This window comes from Ammodytes marinus (genome assembly GCF_949987685.1).
Source record: "Ammodytes marinus genome assembly, chromosome: 5".
Classification (NCBI taxonomy): Eukaryota; Metazoa; Chordata; class Actinopteri; order Uranoscopiformes; family Ammodytidae; genus Ammodytes; species Ammodytes marinus.
The window spans coordinates 20,587,991-20,612,142 of record NC_137234.1 but is presented as its reverse complement, the minus strand read 5'-3'; the positions used below and the strand labels follow the sequence as shown (position 1 = coordinate 20,612,142).

At 41.4% G+C, this 24,152-nt stretch overlaps 1 protein-coding gene across 1 annotated transcript in view; it reads right to left on the bottom strand.

Moving 5' to 3' along the window:
• Window positions 1–16,872, bottom strand: part of LOC307251243 (leucine-rich repeat-containing protein 4C-like) — a gene marked incomplete at its 3' end in the record, with an annotated part of 46,546 nt that extends 29,674 nt beyond the window's left edge. The window contains exon 1 of the mRNA XM_080028563.1: window positions 16,809–16,872. The remainder of the gene's footprint in view (window positions 1–16,808) is intronic.
• Between the last annotated feature and the right edge of the window lie 7,280 nt (window positions 16,873–24,152).

The following is a 24,152-nucleotide window of genomic DNA, read 5'->3' as shown; positions in this document are numbered from 1 at the left end:
GTCTTCATTTGATTTTAATGTATCCAGTCTTTATATTGACAGGAGCTCATATTGAGACTAGTGTAGCTCTCTACCTTTACATTGATAAAAACATACGATTTAGAAATGTTGGAAGTATGAACAATGGCGGGTTGATTATTATTCTACATTGGGGTCAAAATGACTTTGTATGATGTCAGCAAATACACATGATACAAATAATGTTTTCTTATATAACTTAAAACTAATTATCCTGTGTTTATCACCTATGTGGGCTACGTCCCCCTATACTGGACATTGATTGGTTTGTAGATTGGCATGTGTCTGACGTCTGTGTTTCTATTCGATGGTATAGCCTTCATCAGTTTTAATGAATGAATGAAGAAAAACGTATAAACAGATTCATTTCCTGCAGCACTGTGTAGTTCAGACGGCCGCCCAGACAACGCACACTTTCCGCTTTGACCACCTTTGTATTAAAAGAATAATTAATAAAAAAGACCGAACCATCCAAAAACTGCTTTATCACTGGACACTGACAGAACCATGGTTCAGTATAATCTCGACCTAGACTTCCTCTTTAGGTCAGACCAAAAAAGGTAGATGTGAAAGCCCCTTTACTCTGGCATGCACGTGTCTGCCGTGAGCGTATCGTGCTAAGCAATCAGTGCAATGAACCATGCTAAGTATATCTCCTTATTCTGGGAAAGCATTAGCAACTATAGGTGAAAATGGGTGCATTATTATTTGCAGTGATTGGAGATGGATTGAATGCATTGCCGCCAGGACGAGCAATCATGTCTGCAGCTATTCTGGCTAATTGTGACATGGTGGCAGTGGCAGCAGGGGTGGTCTGGGTTAGCGTCAGACACAGAACACCAGCCAAGCCTGCTAGCTCACATACAGCCATCAGCGCTAATCTCCCGCTATGTTCTAACAATACCGCTGATGTGCTTGCTTTGTGGTGGATCTTTCCTCCCCCAAAGCCTGCCGTGTGTGTGCGCCGTGGCCCCAGCAGCCAGCCAACTTTAGCTCTCCCATTACGGAGCGAACAGTGTAGCTGAAATCAGCCGGAGTATTGTCGCTCCCATGGAATTGCCTGGAGTGATTGAAGGCAAGCAGGCTACTGAATTTCGGCATCGCCTGAGCTGTGAAATGGGGGGAGTGGGGGATGTGGATAAACAGTTCTCTAAACCAATTAATTTGCATTATGCACATTGAGATTAGCAAAGGAGGAAAATGTGAAGCAAGATAGTGGAGATGGGAGAGGAAGATACAGTGCTTTGAGTTTGATACAGTGGATAAGGATAAGACATTTTGAGGAGATAGAGAGATAAAAAGAGAGAGAGAGAGAGAGAGAGAGAACACTGCAATGGCAAGACAAAAGACAAGACAAACACATACAAAAAAGCAGGAGCACCCTTTACAATACGTCCACAGAAAGACAGGTGAGTGAAAGGCCCTCGCCATTAATGCTCTGCTTTATATTTATAGTATGCACTAATTGTAGTTCCAATTGTTCATGCGGATTGCTGTCCTACTGTCAGCTGCTCCACCAAGGGATAAATACTGTCCATCTAAAGGATACCTGTAATCACAATAGCTGCTAAAGGAAAGGCCTCGTAGTTTTCAATTTTCAAACTAAAATTATGTCATTTATGTGCCCTATCAAAATGTTGTGTTTCCTGCTACCAGAGGTTGTTGATCACAGCAGTTTACAGTAAATACAAACAACCACATGACCTATTTTGTTGGTGTTTGTGCTGGAATGTGTACATAATCTGCATAATCTAGTATGCAAAGTGTCTCATTAGTTATACAGTCATGAATAAAAAAATGACAAGTGTCTGTCTATTGCTGCTTATTTCTAAATTTTAACGTAAATATATAACATGCATTGTTGCTTAATTGATATTCAATGGTAAAAGCAAGTTGGTTTCCCACTTGTTATTCTGCCACACATCCTCCTTTATATTCACTAATTGGAATAATAAATGTGTCCCTACTAAGGCTATACTCTAATGTACATGTATGTTAGCCAGGATAAGATCACTCTTTTTCACAGTGCTTCCGTCTCACACCCAGTATTTACTTCCATATTTATAAGCATATGTGGTCTAGCACATTTTGTAAGGGCTTTAAATCCTGTAACAGCTCCTGGGCATTGATCTTAAAACATGCAAAATTACAGTGGACCTCAGCTGCATGGAAAAAGGGGAGGGCTCCCCCCACGGTATGTCAAAGTGTAATCCTCCATTTTAACACACTCCCTCAAGCTTTCTTTATTTGTATGTCTGTATTTTTCCCTTTCCTGCACCTTAAGATTATTCCAAGACATGTGGGTAATGTATGAGATGTTGCTGGCTCCTGCAAATTTCATCTAGCATTATAGAAATGGCAACTGCCATCTGAATGCTTATTTACTGCAAAGTTCAGAAGCAGGGACATTTTGACACTTTCTTGATTAGATAGGGAGAGAGAGAGAGTGTGAGAGTGTGAGAGAGAGACACAGAGAGGGAGGGAGAGAGAGAGAGAGAAGGTTTTCAAATCCAGTTTAGCTGAGTGACAGCCAAAAACATATTGTAGTTGGAGAAAGTGGGACTGCAATGTCACACACGTAGGTTACGAGGAATGAGGCCAGTGGCAAGCGGACATTAACTTGCTGTCGGAGTTCACAAGCAGGTCTGACACACCGAAAGCCACTGCAACCAAAATCCCCACGCAGGATGTCCGGAACACACAGCAGTCTTTTTGGCATGTTACCAATGTTCAAGGTGATGTAGGCATTACACTAATACGGTAATACAATTCACAATCATATGACAAATATATATATAATGATCGGCGTATATATTCGGTGCCAAAATACAATATGTTGACCTGATTAAACAAAGGTGAATTGGAGTGCATTGCATATTCAGATGAAATAATGCATCTTCATTCATACATTTGTTTTTCTCTGTCTTGGCTTATAATTACCTGAGTACAGTCCAAGTTCTCAGATTTAGATCTGTTGATTAATTTCATGCAGCTCAGAATGGTATTTACAACTGAAATATATAACAATACACTATTCTGCTTCAATGGGTGTTTAAACCTGGATTGAGTTATGTTATGCCAAACGACTGGCTGTTAGGTAGCTTGTTAATCAGCCTGGGACCCTTTTATTTGTCAGTAATGTTTTATGCCAAGGCGCCATTTTTGAAAACAATAATTATACTTGAGGGAAGAAATAACATTATTCCCCTTTTATATGACGTTTAAAAATTCAGCATCGCAGAAACATAATGCATTATAAATATTACTCAATATATAAATATGCTACTTACTTTCCACCTTTAATTTAACATTCTGAGCCGGTAATTCTGACATGTGCTGTGTTTTTTCTCGGTGTGTAGATTGCAGAGGCATAGTATGGGGCTATTGATGAATAACACTCTTCAACCCTCATCCTACCGACTGTGGTCCTTTCAGACCCCAAAGATAACCAACCCAGTCACCAGAGAAAAACTCAGTGAACTCTTCTGCAAGCGAGGGATACGTAGGCATTTTAAAGTTTTTTGGACGGAAAATTTAACTATGAACTTGCATATGAACTAGGGGGCATCAAGCCCATATCACGTGACAAAATGAGCCTGTAGCGGCAGCCCTTAGGAGCTTTTAATGGCTGCCACAAATGCCTTTTTCAATGGGAACTATGAGCTATAAAGAGCATAGATCGTAGTGTGATGATGTTTTTTATAAGATTTCTAGCGATAACTATGTACTTTATTTTCATAATCTTGATACTGCAAATTCATATGATCTGTCTGAAGTCTGATAGTTCTCACAAAATTTCCGTGCACAAATAAACACATACGTGCCAAGCTAACGTGTTGACCAACGGGGCAAAATCAGAGATATGACAGACACACACACACAGCTGACAAGAGCACTCACTCCGATACTTTTTTCCAAAAACCAACCAGTAAACTTAAGAGAAAGATGAACAAAGTAATATGAAACCAAATGAATAGGCTATAGAACCAACAGCGTTTTACAGTTTAAACACACATCACAGACGTTGCCTTGATAACTCAACAATAAATTGGGTTAACGTTTGGGTTAAATAACAGTTGTGTCATATCGCACAGGTTCTTTATTCTTTCATGTTGGTTTAAACATTACAATTAATTTATTGATTTATTAATAAAGCAACCAATGCTTAGTTGCTTACTGAAAACTAAATAATGCCAGATTCAAAGGATGGTGAATATGTTTTATACATTTGAATGTGGATTTTACTTGGCCTAAAAGATGTGTGTTGTAAATAAATGTATATATATATATAGGGGAAGGTGGGGTGATTTGTGCATTTTGGAAGATGCAAAACCCCTTGTTTCTAGAAAACCGTGGAAGAAATTGGAAATGTGACCACATATTTAAGAAGAGCCATCCATTTGACTCATCCTGTAAAGAAGGGAGACACAAGGAATAAGATATAAGCACATTTAAGCTCAAAAAACTGTGTTTTGCCTTTCAAAGTAAAATTTCCATGATCAAGGTTTTTTGATTATTGTGTCTGAACAATTATAGACACGTTTGAAAACATTTGACACATGTTTAGTGCTTTGGTATGCTACACTTTGAGTCTATATAGTTAGCACAATGTCAACCCTAAATTGCTGCATCATGCCTATTATCCAAAATTCTGGGGATGGGGTGATTTGTGCGCAAGGGCCTGGGTGAGTTATAAGTAAGTAAGTAAGTAAAATGTATTTATAAAAGCACATTTATGACAGTTTGCACTGTCCAAAGTGCTGTACATAGGTAAACAATGAAGGTACAATAACAATAACCAAAATAAAAGACGTAAAGCCCATACATCCACATAAACACAGATAGTAGTGCAGAGGTAAGATAGTTAATGGGGAGGAAACACCAGGGTGTACATATGGGTTTTGAGCCTTGATTTAAAGGCAGAAATGTAGGGGGAATCACATTTGTCAGGTGGCAGTTGGTTCCACAAGCACGGAGCAACTAGTGCAAAGTACATTTCTGAGAGTTGTGCCAGTGGCATGGCTGTATACGCTGGTCACCAAAAGAAAGTGATTGTCTACAGTAGCTCAGAAGAGAGTGACATCTCAATTCCACTTAACGACACCACTGATGAGAGTTCAGATGGCCAGAAAGATGATGATGGTGACTTTGTCATTGTGACACAATGACGCACAAATCACCCCACTACGTGGGGTGATTTGTGCGTCAAGACAACTTTTTTTCCGAAAGCTATATTTCTTAAACAGTTTATTCCAGATCCAAAGTTTTTATTGCCAGGGATGCACAACATCCTGAAATATATGTACATATTTGAGTTGGAGACATAACTGTCAAGGCCTCACTTTAAAATCACTTTAAGTAAAAAGTTGCACAAATCACCCCACCTTCCCCTATATATACCAACTGGTATTTTTTATAAATTGAAAACAAATTAAAATAATAATTATATATATATATATATACACACTGCAGCAGATATATATATATATATATATATATATATATATATATATAATTATTATTTTAATTTGTTTTCAATTTATAAAAAATACCAGTTGGTAGTCCATGTATTTTAAATTATGTTGCTAGAATGAGGGTTAATCTAAAACATATTAAATTATTTGCAATAGATCCATCTGCCCAGGTAAGATGGTGTTTGATACATCAGCAGTGTTGTGAAATGAGAAAACAGTGAATGAAAGATCGTATCCCACTTCAAGAATGTGCCAGCGCTGCAGCCATTCATTTGGATCAAGGTCCACTTGCACAGACCTTAATCACACTGCAGCAGATCCTTTTATCTTGGAACAAATGAGTACAAAAATGTCAGAGCAGTCTTATGAAGATTTGTTCTCCTATTTCACCAAAGAGAACAAAATATCTCCTCTAAGTCAGTGAATCTCTGTCCCCTGACAATGATGAAATCCTCCTATGTCAGGGTAAATGAGAAGATGGAGGATCCAAACTTTTCTGGGGGATAAGCCCTCCTCCACACTTCCACCGGTCATTCAGCCATCCATTGAAATTGATTTGCATTTTTTTGACATTTATGTGTGCTTCCTACACTTGCAGTATAATTCATGTGGCTTACACAGCTCGTTTGCAGATTGATAGCTGTCATTCTTAACTGGCTGTAATGAATGCCACATCACTGCACAAAGGTTACTGTGCTGGATCTGATGGTATACCAGAGACTCCACGAGCCACTTTCATTCTTCATTAAAATCAAATGTTGCCTGGTTTCCACTGAGCGGTGTGGCTTGGGTTGGTGCGGCTCTGATCAGGCCCGCTCGGTTACGCTAGGTCTGGCTTTCGTTCCCACCGTAGACACTACCCTTTTGGTAGGAGGGGTTTATGCCGGATGGCGACAACAGCTACGTAACTATGGTAACATCGTAGCAGCAACACATTGTAGACAGCTGACAAACTCAATGAAGAGAAAAAAAGCGATCCAATAAACAGATAAATGCGTGCCGCCATTTTTCGCTAAACACAAGACACTCTTCACTCTTGCCGAGGAGCCTTCACACGGCGTTTTAACGTAGAAATTATTCTGTGGACGAATCAACGGACTACAGTGTGTAGCTCCACCCTTTTGAGATCCTTTCAGACTGGGGGGATCCTACCCAACATTTGACCGTTGAAACGCAAATAATAGCAGGCTGAACCGCACAAACTGAGGTACACCGCTCGATGGAAACAAGGTTTTTGTCTTTGGAAGACAGAAGCCAGTGTAACACCCTCTGTTTTTGTATGCATCATTTTACTCCATAGAAGGGAAAATAATTTTTCTTTCAAAACCGAAAACTGAAGAGAAACCAAAAGGAGATTTCCAATTAGGGAAGAGTGAAGGAAATGTAGGGCAGTACAAGGTTCTTGGTTGATTGTTCTCAGTTCACAGCGATAAGGAAATGGTTCCTAACGTATACATACCACAAGCAGGATGTCGCACTCATTTGTCCTTCAAAAGACCTTGCCCTGTCTTATCAGTTAACCAGTAATGTCTATTGTGTCCAGGCTACAATGGCAGGAACTTGTTATATTTCTTCTTATTCCAGATCAAAGTGGTTAAGCGTTCTTAGCTGTAAGGGAAACCTCACATTCATGTGACCTCTCCAAAATAACATTCAAGAATTGTGCCTTGGAGCAGTGGCGGCTCGTCCATAGAGGGCGATAGGGCGACGCCCTCCTTGAGCCATACCAGCAAAAAACTAAAATATAATAAGGATAATAATAATGATGAATGATTTTTTTTTTTGTATTTATAATCATAATTTATTATTTCAATACAGTTTTTACCTGCATCTAAGTCTGAATATCATTGTACAATCAGCGTCTGTGCTCTGTACTGTCACTCTGGGGCGATTTCGGGCTGGTTGAAAATCGTCCTGAGCGCTCTCATAGACTTCAATGTAAAACTTTTTTTTTTCAAACTGCAGGCTTCGCAATGCAATCTCTATGGGTTCCGGGGGTGCTCGCCCTAACGTGTTGTCGTCATACGTACAGTAAACAATGAACAAATTACAGTGACTGATACAGTCACATGTTCGGTCCAAACATGTGATGATTGCACATGTGCTATGCCAGCATCCATTTTGTTTAATCAGAACACAACTGTCAAATCAATCAGATTATTGTGATTAATTGTAGAGCAGGTCTCTTAACTTTTAAAGGAAGCCTATCTGAGGAGCACACTGGTAGATGACAAGTTATCTGTGATGGCCACAGCCGGATAATTAAATCATTTTAGAGCTAAAATTATTTTATTTAATAAATTAACTAACTTAATGTCCAAAAATACTGTACAGTACAATGCTTGTCTAATGTTGCCAGAGTGGTTACGCCAGATTGAACAGGAAAAACACACCGTTAAATGCAATATGACATTGTCATATTAGCTATCTGATTTAGGTTAATTTTGGGTCATTTTACCCATCATGGCAACAATTGCCCCCCTCCCCTCCCTGAGATTATTGTCAGGAGCCGCCTCTGCCTTGGAGCAAAGAAAGATGCAATATGATGGCCAGGACATGATAGGACCTTTATACAGAAACAGCCTACCAAGAAGCTAATATAAAGAAAGAATATGATTCTCTGTTATGCTCCGATTAGTGTTATGCAAATGCAGAGCACATTGGTGGGGGAAGGAAGAGGAAGGACTGCATGCCAGTGACTGTAGGGGTCCCACCTGTTTCATCGGGCACAAAAGACCCTTTTAACCTGTCCTCACTACGCTAAAAAAACACACTCATCTCCCAAAGGGCTTTGTCACCAGATTTGCTTTTGAAATGGATGATTTAGCAAAGACCACCTGGTTTTGATTCTGCTCTTCCCTGTCTATATTTCAATATGATATGACACAAAGAGAGCCGATTACCCTATACTACTTTGCTGCACATTGAATGCAGATTTAAATCCACACACACCCGTTCATATCAAAGGATTTAGGAAAGGGGGAAACCTACATCATTGAAAGGGGGTGGAAATTGTTAAACCAGCAGCTTTTCAGGAACACAAACTGATAAATAAAGAAGAGCCGGCACACAGAGATCAACCTTTGTTTTCTACACCCAATATGTTCTCACACAGCACACAATCATAAACCTCTGCACAGTTCCAGATAGAAAAGGCAATCCTTACAGCTCATGAATATTACAATGAGCTAGATGTGGGTCATTAATATGACACAGTCGTTACACTGGAGCCCAATTAGCAGTCAACATAGAGCCTGGAACGTTCCCCTGTTGCAATACATAATCACTATATCACTCCAGAGCATTGAAGGATCAAACCACACAATCATTTGCAAGAACTATCAAGAAGTCCTCTACAGAAAGGTTGACTACATGAGGAGGTCAAAATAAAAGAAGAATATTAACTCAACAACTTTTATATATAGACAACACTGACAACCACACTGCATACAAATGCTCTACTATAGATAAACAAAATATTAAGTTGTTTAAGCTGCCTTGTTTGTGCATTTGAGGGCCCTGCAGCCGGTAAGCAATCAATCAAAAATTACACCACCCATTTCCTGAAAAAATACGAATGTCAGCCCTCGCAAATCACTTCATGACTGCGTTAAGATAGTCGTTTTCGTAGCCTTGGCTGTATGAACACCCAAGTTTGTTTTCAGTGAGCACATTACGTAGAGTTAGTGAATGGTAAGTAGATATTAGCTGATTTTGACAAAAAGTGGATTTCTATGACTGATTATGCCTATAACTCCCTAAAAAACAAGTCAGTCAGCTTGTTTAAAGAACTTTTTAGATATCAAGTGTGATCTTTAATGCTATTGTAGCAATCTACATTATCTACAACATCTTTAAAAATATTGATTTCCATTGGAAACTAATCTTACCTCAATGGCAGCATGTTTAGAAAGCAAGGCATTTGTAACTCAGTGAAATACAAAATGAAAAGAAAGGTATTATATTCTGCAGTCATTACTTTGCAGTGAATTTACAGGAAATATGTCTCCTTCTTAAATCCAACCAGACAAATTGAGACAAGGTAGCAACATTTATATGAATTGAGTCAGACAGAATGGCACAGTCCGCCCTTAAAATCTTTTTTTCCGCACTTGCTTAAATCAGGTTTCCAGTGAAACACATCAGGCAACGGTCAAATTATGTTGATTTATTCACCTAAAGAAAATTTGATATGACAAGGCCTTGAATGTTGTGTGACTATTTTTCTCTCATCAGTGACAGACGGGCTGCAGCCAAATGCTGGGAGTCTGGCACTGGCTGCAGGAGGCTTGCAATTGGTCTGTAGGCACACACAAACACACGGTCAAACATACACACACACACACACACACACACACATCATTTTCCTTCTACCATTAAACACTATTGGCTACCTCACTTGACTACTTATATTGATCAATTAGATTTTGTTGGTGTTTTTTTATGAGAAACATTACCTGCTGCCATGCATCTTTATGTATGTCATTGATTGGGAACATTAAGCAGTAATGAGCAATGTTGTGTTTTGTTTTGTTTTAGTTCATAATGGCTTTTATTTTGCCTTATTATAAGCTTGTGTGTTTTAAAGCCTAGAAGCAGTGACATTTAAATTCTAAAACACTTTTTTAAAAATTGGATTGTTATCATGGAAATACAAAGTCTATTTTCTTAAACCCAGATTCCTGACAAGGTGCCTGTGGACAAATGGACACAAATGCAAGTGTTTTATTATACGAGGTGGCATCTTTTCAGGACTAATTTGTATTTTGAATGAGGCACATTACACATTAACCAGGCATGCATGAGCTCTCAATTCAATCCAGCCTTGCTTGCAGCTCGCATTTCAAAGCTCAACGCATTTCCTTCCTCTCTCGACATAAAGGAGCGGACTGACAACCCCCTGTCACAGGACCTTGACCTGAGCAGTGAAACAGACTGGTACCTTAGTAGACTCCATAGAGACAAGTTGGATTAAATCAAGTGTAAGTCTATCCTTGTCAGATCAAAACTATCATAGTAGGCTGGCCTTGCCTACATGAAGGTGCCACAAAGAGTGACATATTGAGGTCAGGGACTAACAGAGTGAGTGAGTTGCGAGACAGTACACAGAAGATACTGACACTCACATGGTTATGTACTGAGATAAACATGCATATTGTGTACACATGCATGCAAATGCACTCATGAGTGAAAACAAGATAAATAGCTGTAAGCACAGAACACATTTGGGCGTTTTTAATGCTGTATGTATAGTGCAGAGAGACAGAGATGAAATGGGGCTGAGAGAGGAATGACATGCAGAGAACCGACCACGGGATGGATTCGAACCAGGTCTGCTACTATGAGGACTGAGCCTCATGGGGGAGGACACTCTTTCCACTACACCACACGCACCCCCATACAGAACACATTATTAAGTCCACCCTGAAATGTGTGATTGCTTTTCTTTAAGGTTTTTGTGTGAGTCAAATATTCAACAGTAGGTGTGTTTTCTTGTGATTTAGTGGACTGGTGTGTGGATATGGGAATATTTGGTCCCCCCGCACCCGCACACAGAATGACCAAATATACGATGTCTGTAAGGCTCAACCGTCTGGGAGTGTGCTAACTGAGGTGTGAAATATCGGTGTTGTATTGTGGGGCTTTGACTGATGACCAGGCTCCTGGTACAAAGCTGAGCTGAGCTACCATCTGATTGCCAGCCTGATTGGGTTTATGAGTTAAAGGCAGATCTGGGAGACAGACGGCCAAGCTTGACCCAGATGTCTAGATCCCAGACTGTCATTCTGCACCCCTTGGTCTGCAGAAGGCATTTGTTTGGGAGGACACACACGCACACACACACACACACACGCATGCACACACACACGCACACACACACACACACACACACACACACACACACACACACACACACACACACACACACACACACACACACACACACACACACACACACACACACACACACACACACACACACACACACACACACACACACACACACACACAACCAGCACAACTATACAGAAAATAGTAGTAGGGTTCATTATAAGCACTCTGTTTTGATAATATGTGTTTGTGACGTTCCCGACAGCACAGCATAGCTTTGAAATGTAGGACATTTTATGTACCCTTGGCTCTAAGTGCACATTAGTGCAATATTCATCCATCAAAACTCAATTCACATGCACAATTATAGATGTAATTCCTACCATTCCATTATTCAACTTATAGTTGATGTGAAGGTGATTAAATTACTATGTGTAACGGACTGCTCTCCACAAAACAGAACTGCTCAGATTTCACTTTAATACAATTTTTATCCATGAATAAAGTTATTTTTTTCTTAACTAATGAACAAGCATCACCTGTTCTGTATTCACATCACGGAACTAGACTGCACCTTCTGGCAGCTTGGCCAAGGGACAACCCCTGATGAAGGCTCTTGACATGCATTGGTTTTAAGTAGCACAGTTGTGTGAGGTGTTCTCAAAGGGCAGTTGAGTTATTTCATTTATTAATGTTTTTAAAGGTTGCAATATAAAGTATAAATATCACACATATTTTCCCTGTAACCTATTCCAGGTTTCCTGCATTTTGATTATATCACTTGAGAAAATGAACATGTCTTGAAAATTAACTGAATCTTAGTCTTAATGCTGCATGTGCTGGAAGAGTTAATTATCTGCACAGATAGAGCTTGCAATATGTTTTGGACAGAACACTGTGAAAAAAAGAAAAAGGCTTCATCTCTTGGAGAAGCACATCAGCTCTAACAGGTCAGATATCCATTGCAGCTCTAGGGGATTTTCTTTTCATCTCAAAAACCACATTATGAGTTACTGTGAAAGGTAAGTGAATACATCCTCTGGCATGACCATGCTTGTGTTTACTATTGCAGAGCCCATCTTCATCTTAAATGAAGCACACAATGTGATTGAGAAAGTATGTTATTTACTTTGAAATAATATTTTGACGGCCAGCTGTATGTAAAGAAAAGTCCCTATAATGAACCTGGTTTCCAGCAGGCTAACGACCAGTGCGATTTAAAATAGCCTAAAGTATTAAATCAAAATGCTTAAAGGTTTTGTCACCGAAGGTGGGTGTCCATTGACAAGCCTCTATTTTAGCTAGCAGCTCATAAGCTGCCTGGAGAAGTGCAAGTCGTGGCTCTGTTGCTATGCGACCACATGGAAACCTGTTTGAAGGGCATCTCTCCAGTTCAAATGTTTTTAACTTTGAGTGTTTAGAGCACAGAGCACCAAGCTTGCTTAGATCACTATATATTCCATTGTCAACACAACAAGATTGAGAAAACAGCACTTGGGAGGAAGGTCTCGTTTTCTACCCTGCCTTCAATTTCCTTTTTTATTGTCCTTTGCTTTTTTTTCTAAGGAGGACTCAAATATCTTCCACAAGGCATAATCTGTAAAACTAAAGGGAGGCAGTAAGAGATAACTCAACCCTTTCCCAGCCCATTTAACCTTTACATTTAGTAGCCGGAATTAATGTGGTGGCCTGGGCCTGAATCACCTTAAAGAGACCGTGCCCTGGTGCCTCGAGGCAGTTAGAGTGATCGTGGTGCACATGTATATACGTATTTTTGTGAGACCTCACATTAGTCCTTTCTCGGGTGATCGGGTCATTGTTTCCCCATGTGACGTTACAGTGAGGTCAAACAAAGAGAGAGTGGCAGCGGAGAGGAAGGTTGGTATGACTAAATCAACATAGACACCATAATCACGACTGGCAAGGTGGGTGCTGTAAGGCAAGTGGTGAGTAACGATGCACCCTGAATTCAGGTCAGTGCCCTTCGCTGAATGGTACGAAGGTAATGGGGGAAATAGGGAGATAGCTATGGTGTTGAAAAAATTCATTTTAAGCCCTGAGTCACAGCAGCAAAAATATTTCATGCTGTATTGTTAAAAAAAAAAAAAAGACAGACCACACACAAGCCCATCACAGTGTTGCCACGCTGAACACTCATCTATATTCATTTGAATCCACTCCTGTTCCCACGATAAGAGTGGCAGTGGAGAGAGGGAGTAGGGGGAAAAAAATGGAGCGATGCTCCTCGGCCTCTAGAATGACAGAATGGCACTTTTATGATGTCTCCCAGATTATTCCCCGAGATGGATGGGCTGAGTTGGAACACCAATTGATTAATCCATCGACTGACGGAATGTGCTGCTGCCGTCCCCCTGCTCAGCTGTTCTTTCCCAGGACAGAACATTCAGCCAGACATGCTGGAGAGGATGACTAATGAGTGGGGCTACTGCAGATACCATTCATGTCTGTCTGTATAAGTGTGCTACACCCAGGATGCTTGCCTTCTTGTGTCTGGCCAATAGAGAATAGTATACTTTACAAGCATGGATAACACACACTCTCAGGTTCAGATGATCGCCCTCAGAGTAATAGCAGATTGGAAACCACTTTTTTTTATTTCTCAATAAATACAACACGGAAGTTTCTATTGTGACATTTAGCTATTGGGACGAACCAGTGAACGAATTGCTACATTTTCCAAATCTGACAACAACAATCACTTCAAAACAGTGCATGCACCATCTACCAAAAATGAAATACTTGTGGTTTGTGGTCAAACGCTGGGTGGAGAATAGATAATATAAGAAAGCATATTCATTGTTTTTGTTTGTTTTGCAATATACTTTGGAACGTTATCGGTGATTTGAAGCATTTGCCACAGTGTTCAAACCTGGTGTCACTACAAAAATCCAAAGTACTTGAGATATCCCTAGTAATAAGGGAACATTCATTGTGTACAGGAACCTGTTCATTATAATATAGATGTGCCTGCATGCTTTAATGGGAAGCAAATAGGTAAAAGTGGATCCACAGACACACCTAGAATACTTTATTTTATGTGACTACAAGGCTCTGAATTCTGAACCTTTAACCATTCAAATTTATCTTTATATGCAGGCTTCTTTCACCTCCAGCATTTGAGCTCCCAGTTCCTATCTGGCCAGCCACTTCTAAACTAGCAGGGGAGCAGATAACAGATCAATGTTACTGCTTCTCTTCCTTGTTGAATGAAACCCCCTGAGAGGCGTTATACCCAGAGAAGATGAGAAATGTAGGGGTAGCCCCATTATTGATACAAGTCCCTGGCAGTGATATAAATGACTGCTAATGGTGTCCTAAGCTCTGCTTTACAGAGATTAATCCGATTTGAGAAATGAACATTTTTATTACATGGCACAAAGTGCTGGCCCCGATCTGAACTGAGTCACATCCTGAGGAGAGGAAAATAATGACAAAGAGAGGGACGGGAAGGGAAAGGAAGGGAAGGGAAGGGAAGGGAAGGGAAGGGAAGGGAAGGGAAGGGAAGGGAAGGGAAGGGAAGGGAAGGGAAGGGAAGGGAAGGGAAGGGAAGGGAAGGGAAGGGAAGGGAAGGGAAGGGAAGGGAAGGGAAGGGAAGGGAAGGGAAGGGAAGGGAAGGGAAGGGAGCATGGGTATACAGCCTGTCGCGTCGCAAGACCCTGGCACCTCATTGCCGTAGTACCCTTTTCCACCTGACAAGTTCATTAGTTTTCTGACACAGCTGCTCGGAAGGATCAATAGATAAGTCTGACAACAATAGCTGGAGAAATTGGACCAAAAGAAAGGATTTCTATGGCAGCGACATTATCATCCCAAGACTGGCTTTGTGTGAGCAGTAGGGAGTCCCTCTTGGTCTCTCTAGTGCACCTGCTCTGAGGCTGTTTCCTGCTGCTTAGAAGGACTAACAGGGACACACTGGGGATATAGCTGTTGTCACTCTAGCATAGTCAAATAAACAACACTGATCCAGAGTCTGTGAATCAGTCAGTTTTAAAGTGATGTCCTCCTTATGCTGGCAGAGGTTTTGCAAAATCTTATGACATCCCAAAACCTACAGCCCCACATCATTCCTCTGAGAAAATCTCCACGGGGATGAGAGGGTTTGAGAAGCGTTAAATGGGGAGGAGGGAACAGCCTCCCGACATATTACTATGCATCACTCTGCATCAGTTGCCAACAAATAACTGCAATCCTGGGAATATGCAAGGAGGATTCATCACGCTAAAGCTTCTCACAGGGCAAGCATAAAATCAGCAGACTAATTTGTCTCCCCAAGGTTATGTCAAAACACCATCATATGGCGGGCTTTTCTTTTAAAAGGTGAATCATTTCCGCTGTGACTTTTGCACGTGAGACATGCAATTCATTATTTGTCTGAAATGTGACATCCACATCTATTTATTTTCTACCAACACTGGTTAATCACCAACATGACATACATTATGTATTTGTAAGCTCACTTGCTACTGAGTTCAAAGGCACTGAGATAGAAAAAAATCAACACATGTATGTGTTTGTACTAACATTTGCTCAGAGTAATTCCTTTTTAACTTCTTGTATATCAGAGGCATACACCCTCACATGTGGCATCTGCTGCTTCCTCGCATACTGGGGTGGGATTATATTCAGCTGACCAGTGGCTCAGATCTTCCAGCTATGAGCTACAACGTCCATATCTCCCCCAGCAGTAGTAGAGCAAAGACGGCAGATTTAATTTCAGCACCACGTAGGGTGGACAGCTCCCTTTCAGGCAACCACAGCGGCAGTGAACAAGCGCCTTCTGTGTAAGCCATGAGAAGGCAGGGGACTCAGGGGAGGAAAAAAAAAGACAAATGTCTAACGATTGAGACAAAAGTTAGGGATACCGGAGAATCAATCTTTGCATATGAAATCCCAACTACTACATCTTATTGGTTACAGTAGCATACAGATACCTGTGCTCAATATGGCATATTTTCAGATACTGAATGCAGGTTGAGAGCATGCAGGTATAGATTGGATGGATAGATTTTGGTTTCATTGTCCATATTCAGCATATTCCAATGTGAAAAGAAGATACAAACGATTGTATGTTACTGGATTTTGCTAATGTTCGCCTTGATCCTTTTTGAAATGAAAGCTAAACTCTTCCTTTCTTGTTCATCTGAGCTTGATGCTCGCGCTCAAATCAAGGTGCGCGCAGTGAAACGCGAGCATACCCACGCATGCACGCGCATCGTTTCCTTATCTTCCAAATTAGTGCATGATTAAATATGCTTTAGTTAGTGGCCGCAGCATGAGTGAGGGTAAAAGCCTTGGGAGTGCTTTGCCTTGCTTGAGTTAATATCACTGCAGTGATCACAAAAAAAGAAGGAACAACTACAACATGTGGACACCACACAGGAGCAACCTGGATGGGGTAGTCTAACTGTATGTTATAAGGAAGAGTGAGCCCAAAATATCTCTACACCACAAACAATAACTTACTTGTTCAGAAAGACGCGGAGGTCTGCAGGATCTCTGCTTTAGACGGAGCGGAACGGCCCCTCTCACGCTCCCTCCCAAAAGCTGCATCGAAAAAACATCCGCAATTCTCAGGCGATTTTGCAGAATCCGTGGTGATATGTTCTTGTCAGACACATGGTGCTCCCATTCTCACAACGACGTGGTATGTAATCCGCACACATCAGTCAGTAGCACAACTCTTCGCCGCGATGATAATGCACCCGATGATATTTCCTCTTTTTCTCTCAGGACGCACAGAACACGCAGGCACCCACAAGTGCCATGGTTGAAACGACTCTCCTGATGCAAAGCGATACCCACTGTGGTCCCGGTTGTCTTCCAGTTAATGAGTTTGGAGAATCTGTTGACAATGAAACAGTTTTTTTTTAAACTTTTCTTTCACATCTAAATTAAATGTTAAACACAACTAACCTGTGTCCACAATGTGTAGAGCACGGAGAATCTCAATTGAGAGACATTTCCAGGTAGGCTACATGCATCTTGCAAAGCCCGTCATTACACTGAATGACAGACCATCATCCATACATTGAGGGGAGATATTGGATTATTGTAATGTCTCGTTCGCTATCGTTTTTAAACGTAACTTTTCTTTAAGTCAATATTACTTATTGATAAACAAACCTGTCTGAATCTGATTAGATGACATCTCACAACCCAGTGCGGATTTCGGCATGCTATTTTCTATTTCCCCTCGTGGGTATAGTGCTTAAGTCCCACAGTTTGGTGACTTAATTGGCATCTCATACATGGTAGAATTGATAAAGTTGCCTACATTAAACATGTCTCTCTTGTCTTCGGGTTCCTCCGTTCTCCATGTTCGAAAGGGGATGGAGGGGTGTGGGGGGGGGGGAGAAATCCAGCAGTTATCCTCAAAAAAACCTTTAAAACCCCATCAGAAATTCAGTCAGCAACTTCAAGTGTGAGGAGATTTCATTGTTGACACCAAAAGCGCAATTATAACATGTTTTCCGCGCCGAGCCTCGATAAGCCTGTCTGGACGAGAGTTATAGTTCACCAAAGGCAGTCATCTCTTCTCCGCCCCGCGTTCCATCTATGTATGCATTTCGAAAATTCAAGCCTTGCCTATCCATTTGATGTGACACGCGCGGGGGTCTGGCATTTAAGAGATATTATCCAGTGCTGATCGTCCAAGCCTAGTCTTTTTCCCTCTTCGGTCGACTGCAGTATGTTCTAGACTGCTTCAAATGTTATCACAAATTATCCCGGTCCAATAAGGGCATTTTTTTCACAGTACCTCAGCGCTTACGTACCCGAATAATACGCACGGCACAGCACTGACGGACACTGAATTGATGAGTGCACGAGGGGGGCATCATGTAGGTTACCTCCCACCACTGACGAGCCGTTCTCTCCAAGTGAGGCTGTTCCGGCAGTCACTGCGGTGGGTCGGCCGCAGCAGAGAGTGCAGGAAAATACTGCTTCTCCACTCTTTCAGTCTTCACATTTCTCTGTTTGAACTTATACAGCTCCCAACATTACTCCACTGCAAGGAGTCTGTGCAGAATCTCATTCAGAACACTGCATTAATAGATGCGGTGTTCCTTTGAATCCAATGCTGTGTCCATTGTATTCATTGGTCAGTTTTAATAGAGGCGAACAAATGCTAATTATTGTTCAAGTCCGCACTCATTTCTGCTGTATGTGCGTGCGCGCTTCAGAAGAGGGGAGAGAGAAAGAGAGAGAGAGAGAGAGAGAGAGAGAGAGAGAGAGAGAGAGAGCGCTCCCATGTGTCTCTTGCAAATGGGACACGACTGCCACCTACCGACTCCCCTCACCTGTTTGCTGTATGATATTTGCCTATGGCTGATTGTCGCATAGGATTGTTCTCCCTTGACAGATTACGTTTGGTTACTAAAGGGGTTATATACACCATGTATATGTGCATTTTAAAACACTGTAGTACAATAAGAGACATACAGGTATACATAATTCACTATGGAGAAGAGAACAGTAACCACACTTTAAAAACAATGGGATTACTGTGAAGCACATGAAGGGAGTGCTGTGACAAGTTTGACAATCCAGAAAGGAGTGTATGCGTTATCATCTCTCCCAGGCTTCAGCACTTAATATCCCATCTATAAATGCTAGCTCGGTGTTATTAATTCAGCATTACACATTGCAGATTTTTAGCAAGGCGGCTTACACCGGAGACGTCAGGTCTTCATAGAGATTATTGCTTGTGAAACATTTATCTCAGGCAACCTGCTGTATGGCATATTTTATGCTAGACTCAGTCATATGACACAACATGCATAATGGAGCTTAAAAATGGTGTGTTTGCAGTTCGCATGGTGAAAATATGTTGCATCTAAGAGTAAGCATTCACAAGGCTTGTGATGAGAAATGTGAGAGAAAAAAAACAGTTGAATGCCAGAAGAGATACTATGTCCATCTAGCTGTCAACATCTGATATCAATTCCCTCAGTGCTGAATGTGTTGCATCATTCATCTGTCCTCATAACTGTCGGCCAGCCTGTTTGTGTGTCTGGCATAAAGAGCACCGCCCTCTTGCTCCCCAGTCAAAAGAGACACCATTAAATAACTCTCCTCTCCTCACATTTTCCTCAGCTTTGGCTAACAGATGGACTTAAATCTATCAACGCTCAATATCCATCCTGCTTTTTCAGATACCATAGCAGTGTCTTTGTATCCACTTCCTTTATGTGTCATTCTCATGTAGCTACTGAGGTCACTTGTAAGTGCTTACTTCAGTTATTTGTGTCATGTTGCTGCACAGCCTTGGCTAAAGGTTTTGTGAAAAAGCTTTTACGTTTCCATCAGCTGGGAGTTTGTTGCTCTTTTTGTGGCTCTTTGGTAACTACTCCTCAGCTCTTAAGATCTTACAGTATATGCTGTGTGGGAACCATCAATGGGGGCAACACTTTTTTTGTCCTGATAAACTGTATATCACTTTTGAGACCACAGAGTCTTTTTGGTGGAATGACCCGCCTCCTCAAAGTGTAGCTTTGGGATACTTGGATAGTGTTGCCAGAATATATCACTGTAAACAAACCATTCATGCGTTAATTGTAAATTATATAATTCATAATGTTTTCAGTGAACACTGAAATGCTGATGTGAGCTAAGGCCATGAACAGTATTGAAACATAATAACAAAGATAACTAGAACTGCGAGCAGTTGTGAACGGGGGCCAAGCCTCCCACGCGACTCGGGATCGGGCGTCGTCATCCACGGCGCCGGCCCCTCGCTTCACGGAATCCGGGGATGTAAAGTTTTTGAATGTGGGATTTTCGGTTTGGGAGTTATAGCCCCAAACGCGTTTTCTTTGCTTTTTGTGGTTTTGGCGCCCCCTATGGATGACATTCGCAAAACTACGTTAGATAGAAAGATGCAGCTCAATGTACCAAACAAGTGGATGTCAAGTTTTTGAATGTGCGATGTTCGGTTGGGGAGTTATAGCAAAGTGAAATTGTCAACCTCTCCATTGTAAAGACACTTTTTTGAATTTTCCCATTTTCCCGCCTAAAGACTTAGAAAATGGCGAAAACAGGCAAAAAAATTGAAAAACTATTTTTTTTAATAAGTCCGGCCCACATAAAAATTTCTTTCCCATATTTTTGCCATAGGCTCAGGTATGCCCCATGATAGTCTCCCTTCAGTTTCAAGAAAATCCCCCTTTTTTTTTTTTTTAAGGAATTTTCGCAAATCTTTAAAGCGCTACCGTTTGGTCTTCCAATGGTCGTAGAAAAACTATTTGACCCGCTTTTGCTCGTGGGTGTCGGTAGAGCATAATGCTTTTGGTTTCGTCCAAATCGGGCAAAAACTGTAGGAGGAGTATGTTTTGGTGACTGACACAGTTTTTGCGACGTAGCAAAAAATCTATCCTATCGCAAATGGGCGTGGCCTATCTCAAAAGATGCAGCTGACTTGTGGGCATCTGTGGATATAAAGTTTTTGACTGTCGGCCTTTCGGTGCGGAAGTTATAGCCCAAAACGCCTTTTCCTTTGTTGTAGCGCCACCTAGTGGCCGGCATGTCTGAATTTTTTTGTATGCTGAGAGACCGGGGGTCTGAACTAGTGATGCAAGTGGCATGTCCCAACCCTTTACGGTTTGGGCTGCAGCACCACTTTTACGTAAGGAATAGGAATAATAATAATAATCCCTACAAGAACAATAGGGTTCCCTGCCCCGCAGGGCTTGGGAACCGCGTTGCTCTGCAAAACGCGGTCCCAGCCCTACTCGGGCTTGGCCCCCTAATAAAAGGCCCAACAAAAACAATAGGGTTCCCTGCCCCGCAGGGCTTGGGAACCGCGTTGCTCTGCAAAACGCGGTCCCAGCCCTACTCGGGCTTGGCCCCCTAACTAGAACTGCGAGCAGTTGTGAACGGGGGCCAAGCCTCCCACGCGACTCGGGATCGGGCGTCGTCGTCCGCGGCGCCGGCCCCTCGCTTCACGGAATCCGGGGATGTAAAGTTTTTGAATGTGGGATGTTTGGTTTGGGAGTTATAGACCAAAAGACAAAAGTAATGGCAGAGAAAGATGCTCAAGTGTGTTTTTGGCTCCCCCTTTTGGAGCAATTTAAGGAAAAAGTAGAACCAGCCTGAGAACCATAGGACAAACACATGTGTGAAGTTTGGTGTTAATAGGATAAATCGTTTTGGATTTAGGAGCAGTTTGGTAAAAGGTAGCTATGTGCAAATCTTTAAAGCGCTACCGTTTGGTCTTCCGATGGTCGTAGAAAAATTCTTTACACAACATTTGCTCGTGGGAGTCGGTAGAGCATAATGCTTTTGGTTTCGTCCAAATCGGAGAAAAACTGTAGGAGGAGTGTGTTTTGGTGACTGACACAGTTTTTGCAATGTAGCGAAAGAAAATCCCATATGCAAATGGGCGTGGCCTATCTCAAAAGATGCAGCTGACTTGTGGGCATCTGTGGATATAAAGTGTTTGACTGTGGGATGTTCGGTGTGGAAGTTATAGCCCCAAACGCGTTTTCTTTGCTCTCTGTGGTTTTGGCGCCCCCTATGGATGACATTTGCAAAATTACGTTGGGTAGAAAGATGCGGCTCAATGTACCGAAGAAGTGGATGTCAAGTTTTTGAATGTGCGATGTTCGGTTGGGGAGTTATAGCAAAATCAAATTGTCAACCTCTCCATTGTAAAGACACTTTTTTGAATTTTCCCATTTTCCCGCCGAAAGACTTAGGAAATGGCGAAAACAGGCAAAAAAATTGAAAAACTCTTTTATTTAATAAGTCCGGCCCACAAAGGAATTTCTTGCCCATATTTTTTCGATAGACTCAAGTATGCCCCATGATAGTCTCCCTTGAGTTTCAAGAAAATCCCTCTTTTTTTTTTTTTTTACAGTTTTTCGCAAATTTTTAAAGCGCTACCGTTTGGTCTTCCGATGGTCGTAGAAAAACTAATTGACCAACTATTGCTTGTGGGAGTCGGTAGAGCATAATGCTTTTGGTTTCGTCCAAATCGGGCGAAAACTGTAGGAGGAGTATGTTTTGGTGACTGACACAGTTTTAGCGATGTAGCGAAAAATGTATATATACGCAAATGGGCGTGGCCTATCTCAAAAGATGCAACTAACTTGTGTGAATCTGTGGATATAAAGTTTTTGACTGTCGGACTTTGGGTGCGGAAGTTATAGACCCAAACGTGTTTTTCTGCTGTTGTAGCGCCACCTAGTGGCCGGGATGTCTGAATTTTTTTGTCTGCGTTCCTTGGATGGACCTGGATACGCCATGCAAGTGGCATGTCCCAACCCTTTACGGTTTGGGCTGCAGCACCACTTTCTCGCGGAGAATAATAATAATAGGAATAATCCCTACAAGAACAATAGGGTTCCCTGCCCCGCAGGGCTTGGGAACCGCGTTGCTCTGCAAAACGCGGTCCCAGCCCTACTCGGGCTTGGCCCCCTAACTATCTCTTTGGATAACGTTAAAGAGGTGTTGTGCTGCCATTGTAAACAATGTGACATTGTACCCCAGCAAGGCAAGACACACATAGGACTCATGGGGCCAGCTGTTCCTGGAGTGGCAAGGGGAAATAAAAATAAAGAAAGAAAGAAATACATACTTAAGGTTATGCAATGCAATGGTTTTGCTTTCAGCGTCCTTGTAAAAATGTATACGGCTTGACATTAACAATGTATATTGCAGGCTTTCAAATTATCATTATGACCAACCCATGCTATACTTGTAACTTTACGGAGACCAACCAGAACACGCTGGAGTTTTGACAGAAGAGAGAAAAAAATGCAGCAAACTGCTGTTCAGCGACGACTTGAGGCATACGTATCTCTTCCTTTCCTAGAGGGTTTAGTGTTGTCAGGGCCTGAATAATACATGTGTAGGGATGCAATTAGATAATGTAATAATCATGTTGAGTATGCCATGTAGGTCTCATCCAGGGATCAAAAGGAATATACGTACATATGTATCCAAACGTAAGGAATTACGAACATGAATAACAATGACAGTGATACCATGTCTTACCCTTTTATGTGGGATATGTATAGTATATACAATATAGACTACTACTAATGTCAATTTGAACTGCTGAGATACAATTTACATCTCATCAGATGGGTTTTCATATTCTCTGAATGTCATTCTTATTTGGTAAAACACACATAATAGGTAATAACTGTTCCACTGTCTTGTGTTCTTTACAAACATTTTTTTACATCTACCTTCTTAAAGACTGAGTGAGACGGGGGTACTGTGGAACCTACAGTTGCCTCTTTTGAAGGGGTCTGAGAATACATTAATAATGTGATTTGGCATTAATTATTCACAATGTTGTTTTTGAGTGTATGAAGCATTACTACTGATATCCTGCAATGCTCAGGGGCAATGGAATAATGTTGTCAGGTGTGTTGTGTGAGAGGTAAGATGGAGAAGCAAGTCTGTGGGCCTGTGATTGTGTCACATGTTGCCTGCTTCCATTCTGCTCCATCAGTCTTAGAGCCACCCCAGGATGTGCAGCGTAGGAAGCTTGTCTTAATCTGTCAAATTTTTGATGTCCCTCTGTGATTTTTGCTGCTTCCACTATAGTTATTTTAATCGCACATTTCAACCACAAAATTAGTTTAGCCTGCAGAGTCAGTGAGAGAAATAACCCAAACTCCTCTGTGAGGATTGATTTTGGTATTCAAAACAATTCAACCCATTTCACAGACTTGATTATAAGGTGTATCAATGTGTTTGCCATTCAGTTACCATTGACCCTGGACCTTGATTGAACAATTACATTTCTTAGTGTCCTTTCTAGGCCTGGAGTAAATTAAAATAATTCAAAGCATGCTT